The sequence below is a fragment of the Atta colombica genome, unplaced genomic scaffold (genome assembly GCF_001594045.1).
Source record: "Atta colombica isolate Treedump-2 unplaced genomic scaffold, Acol1.0 scaffold12, whole genome shotgun sequence".
Classification (NCBI taxonomy): Eukaryota; Metazoa; Arthropoda; class Insecta; order Hymenoptera; family Formicidae; genus Atta; species Atta colombica.
In genome coordinates, this window is record NW_017259206.1 from 1,226,774 (window position 1) to 1,232,773 (window position 6,000).

A 6,000-nucleotide genomic window follows, 5' to 3' on the forward strand; every position below is an offset into this window, starting at 1 on the left:
ATCAATATTATTCTCAGAATCTCTTTTTGTGCATGAATACGGCTTCAGTGAAGCATTTAACATATGAGAAAAGAGATATTCTTAGACTTCCTAATTATATATTTTTTAAATTAAGTATAGACATTTCATATAAATACAAAAGCTTTATTTTCATATATAACAAAAGCTTTATTTTCATTAGAATAAGAAATTACTTATGCTTACTACAAAATATTCTCTATAACTATAATTAGAAATTTTTTAAAAATTTCTATATATACTATGACTTGAATGATCAAAAAGTACTTAATAAGTGTATCAACTAGCAATAATAAATAGGTTCTTACATTTATATGCAAACACAGAGAAATTGGGTGATGCAATGCATAGCAGTTAATTATTTCGTTCAGTCAAGCACGAATTCAGGCGAGCTTTTTAACTTACTCGCATAATTTATCAATAATTTGGCGAGCCAACGAGTCGCAGATCACGATCCAAGCAAACAATAGCTATCCTATTTTTTTATTCCTATGGCGCGCCGTGGAATCGCGATGTTAATTCTTTTCTATATAAACGAAATTTATTTCGAAACTGATCCTGCGACGAGCCTATAATAGGCGAGCCAAGATGGATTATGAGCCATGCCGAGCTGTGAGACCCTACCTTCAGAGATGCTTTTTCAACGCAGTGACATCTACACAGTTGGAAAATTTTTGTTAAATTTAATGGGACATTTCACATGTCCCAAAACACACAAATTTTTGTGTAATGTGATTGTGTTATTTGAATATTTTGCATTAAATTGATATTCAACAGTTAAAAATAATTTCTCAGTTAAAAATTTATGAGTAAGTGAATAAATAACATAAAAATAATATTTAATAAGGCAGAAATTCTACTGTGACTTGAATGATTAAAAAATATAATTCAATTAGCACGAAAGAAACTTCTAACAGTAGCAAAACAAATATTCTGTTGGTTAATGCAAAAAATCCTTTCATATAAATTTTTTCGTGTAATTATAGAAACTCGACAATTTGTCGAAAATTCGTTCAACAGAATATTTGTTTTGCTATTGTTGGAAATTTTTTTCGTGTTGATTGAATTATACTTTTAGATCTTTTATAGTGTCCTATATCAGCGAAAAAAACTTTCAACATTTGTAAAATAAGCATTCTGCTGAATCATTGATGGTCCAACAATGCAAGGTGCCTTGTTGGCTCTCAAAGACTTTTTTGATTTGCGAAACTTACTGCTAATTTTCAAAAATGATGTATCATGAGCCATGAATCGCGAACAATAGCGAACCATTTTGGTCCCACGGCGCGTAGAGCTATAGCAAGCCATACTGAGCCATGGACCTCCTACTTTGAGAATAAGGATAAATTCGTATTTATATCAATTGCTGCTGCAGATATTCGTTTATTTCATCTGCGAAAGCAAGTGCAGTTTGTCGTTCGTTTACGCAGAGATGTATCTTATTTGTACAGCTGTCTCGGAGATCCAGTTCTGAATGCGTTGTTTATAATACATAAATGCATGTATTTGCTGCATAAATGAATGTATTTGGATATTTTGATATTTAATTCCATCAATTAATAATCGGCTGTGTGTGAAACTGAAAATCAATTTCATCAAATGTCTTGTAAATGAAATAAATAATATACTATAATTCTTCATCAGAATTATCTGATTATAAGTCAGAATCTGACGAGTTACTATCATTGTTGACGAATTTCAGCACTCTTAATAACATTCGATATTATTTTTATCGTTTTCTGAAAATTGCTTTTTTTTAATAAAATGTGCTTAAAGATATAATTCACAAAGAATTAACGCATAATCTTCAAACAAAATTCATAAATTAAATATTTTAAAATATTTATTGCTTATATTATTAAAATTTAATATTTTAATAAAAATCTAATTTTTTATATAATCTAAAAATTTCAATTACTCGAATATAAATTTAAATTAAAAATTCTCTTTATTTATACCTTGCAAACAGTTCTCAATCTATTCAATTAAAGTTTTATCCAGATTTTCTATTGGAAGGTATGATTTGAGTAACTGATCACGCAGGTATTCGTTTCGTAAATTTAGGTCACGTGAGAGAACAGCTGCGTGAACGGATGCACTCCAACTTCCCACAGTCTCGCAATGTGTACATACGTACAGGCAACAGGCATGTGCACAAATCTCGCGGATTATTTTTTCGATCTGCAAGCGACTGGCCGTGATACGAATGTCAATGTGTCCGTAATGTATGACTTTCGCGGCGTACGCTCGTGCGTTTAAACATACGTAAGACGAGGTTTACGCGCGACGAGAGCACGTAACGTAATAGGCACGCGGCCTGGTGAAAGCCGTCCTCACGAACGCGCGTGTACAAGCGGCTGCGAAGTGCGAACGCATACACACCGATACAGCTCGCGGCGCGAGCATTATGCCATTAAACATGCTGCTGTAACGATTATAGTCACGGAAAAGGATTTTTACGCGAGCGCATCCCTCTCGGTTCTTCCTTTCAACGAGATCCGGATAGGTCCCGTAAGTTCGCAGCGGCAACATCGATTGCATCCGTTATTTGACACTACGTTTATTGTCGTTAATTGCTCGCCATCCCACCTTCTGATCATACCTACGCATTAGTGCAACGGTACACGATCGATGCATACAATTCATATGGAAATTCGCTGTGTTCCTCGAGTTTCAAGATGATATCAAACGGCCGGTTTAGACGGCCAGAGACATGTTATTATGTTAGAAGTGAATGTGAAGGCTTTCTTGAGGTATGAGAATATTAGTATTAATAAGAGTAGGAAAAAGATATAGAAATAAAGTTAAAATTTCCAAAGATTATACTTCTGTAGTGTATGGAATAATGAAAGTTTAAGACTTTAGGAAAATATTATTATTAAATAGAAAATATCAAATCATATTCAATAATTTATATTATATTGATGATATAAAACAAGAGAGAAAAAATTGATAGCAGTTTTCCAGATTAATTTTTTTCACATGTACGATAAAAAAATGTTTGGTATTTGTGTTAAATTGATATTCAACACTTCTTAGTATAAAAAAAAAACAATTTACAAGTAAATGAATGAGTAATATAAAACTAGTGATATAATGAAAAATATATATATATAAATTCTAAGATAAAGTAGGAATTAATTTAACATATAAATATTAATTTTAATGAAAAAATATGCTTCCACAAATATAAATTGTTGTTGCTTGTTTATAAATTGTGTCACTGCTCTTTGTTAATTTCATTACATAATATTCCTTATTTTCTAATATTCACATATTCATTTTTGTGTTAAATTAACACAAAAATTTGAGTAAACCATTTGAAACATGTAAAATGTATTAAATTTAATGTATACAAATTTTCCAACTGCATATTATATAATTTTTTTATACTATATAATTTTTTCATATATTATACAATTGTATATAATTAAAATAAAAAGTATTATTTCTTGATTTTTTTTTTAATGCGATGCATAGTATATTTGAAATCGTGTTTCTATACTAAGAGAAACATACTAAATTTTAAATATTTTATTTGAACAGTGCCAATTAAATATTTATTTACAATAAGTAAATATTTATTCCAATATAAAAATGAATATTAAGTCAAATCTATTAATAAATTAATAATTCTTCTATTAAATATATCCTTATGTTTAGTAAATATTTAGTTGGCATTATTCAAATAAATAATTTATTAAAATAATTTATTAAAATTTATTAAATAATTTATTAAAATTTAGAATATTTTTTCCAATGTATGAATATCGTTAAGAACGCAACGAATTCAAGACAAAATCAGAGCTTCTGCGTACAATGAAAGAAATAGGGAACAGATAATCGAGGGGCTGCGTACAATGAAAGGAATAGGAACAGGAAATACAAAAAAGAATTTCAACCTATCAGAAATCATGCATTATGGAATACACAGTTTCTGATAGGTTGAAATTCTTATTTTCTGTGTTCCCTGTCCTTTCATTGCGCAGCTCCTCGCAACATCGTCGAATCGACACACTTCTATGCGCGCGCAATGAATCGGTGGCATCGATGCCTCGTAACCATGCCAACCCTACCGTTTTAGCGGTAGATTTATTGTTTTGGCTCACAAATCTATTGCCTACTATTTCAGTCAGATTATTTACCGTTTTTTTTTACTTTATTTTGCTTGTATATAATATCCTATGCTCATTTTCATCACTTAAAGATTGGTATCTCCTAATCTGCCATGTTTTTCGCGCATCCTTCTCATTGGACGTTAGTATCGTCGTATATGCTACTCGTGTGTCATTGGTCTAGTGTCCAATAGGCTTATTCTGTAACCTGTAATTTTTTGACGATAATTTTATTAGTTAGGGATGTCGTTATGCAGGTATTTTACATGGTGAAGATTAAAGAAAAACAAAATAGCAGTAACACATAACATTATAATTTCCCACTCAATAATGTTACTGTTATGCATAAAAAACATTAATGTTACGTTATTTTTTTTTGTTTTCTGGAAAACAAAAAAATATATTTTTATTATAAATATAAATTATAATTTCTGTTCTTCCTACTATTGAGATTGAATGTTGTATTATTTTTATAATAAGTATTTGAATTATGTATTTTATACAGATTAGAATATTTTTTTCTGTTATTTTTTATAAAAATTTGTAATCCTCATTTTCAATGGGACTAAATAAAGATTAAAGAAAAAAGTATGAGTACATTCTTTTTATTATAATTTCTACTTTATATATTACTAAATTTTATATATTATTGAAGTTTTCGGTATGTATTATTTACAATTACAATATTTTTTTCTATTTTCTAATAGTTTTCTAATGAAATTATTTGATAAAAAAGACTATATCGCTTTAAGTTTTAAATTTACTGCTTTTTTGACGTACTATTTACCATCTAATTTTTCAATCAGTGCTGGTAGCACGATGATATAAAGGGTATGCTTATCCATTATGCAGAAAATCAGAGTAAAAAGGAAGTGGAGGAACGTATTATTTATGTCATCATCAGCTATTTTCGAAGCAGTTCGAGTAGATTCGATTTCGCAAAACGGCGCAATTGTGGTTATAAAATTGCTTTTTTCATAAGGTTAAATTTTGTATATATTTTTGTAAAAAATTATTTCTCATAAAAGATGAAGTGTACAGTGAAAAATTGTAATTATTCGATTTCCTAAAGATCAAGCAATTTCTTTAAAATGACTTGAAATTTGTAAAAAAGGTACTTCCATTACAAGATAATAGATAATAGATAAAAGAAAATAAATATAAAATTTATCATATATGTTCTTTTTGATCTTAAAAATATTAATTTAAAGGATTAATATGTTAAAAATCAGTTAATTAATACATGTTTTAAAATATTTAATTATATATCATCATCGTATATTTTGTTGGACAAGAACGTAATATATACTTTGTGTTGCTTAGGAAGAATATGTTCAAAACATTTTGAACTGTTGTGCTTTACAAAGTCCTTATAGCAGAAACTGTTATAGTACTCGCCTAAAAGTTACTGAAAAGTACAAAGTGATTCAATTCCTACATTAAATTTATTTCCTGAGTTGCAAGACATATACTTCATTATATCATATCTAATACTTCATTTGTAATACGTAAGAAAATAAATATATATAAATAGTATAATTAAACACTGATATTGATGAATTAAATACTAATATTAAAAATGAATTTATTCATCTAGGAAAGATTCATCGTTGTATATCAAGAATATCATTGACACACCCGCGAAAAAATAAGAAAAAAAATTTGATTAAGTTTATAAATAATAAAGTATCAATAATAAAGTATATTAGACTACGTATCCGTTGTTTTTTTTCTGAATTACATTTATTTATTTATTCAAAATGTTTTATTTAATTACGATTATGTAATTATTCCAAAATTTTTAATTAAATTACTCATGTTTGAATTCATGTATTCAATGTAATATTACCATATATATATATATATA

General features: G+C 28.3%; 1 protein-coding gene across 1 annotated transcript in view; it reads left to right on the plus strand.

The window, feature by feature from the left end:
* Window positions 1-6,000, plus strand: part of LOC108694472 — a 73,433-nt gene that overhangs the window by 59,946 nt on the left and 7,487 nt on the right. The gene's annotated exons all lie outside the window — the stretch shown is intronic.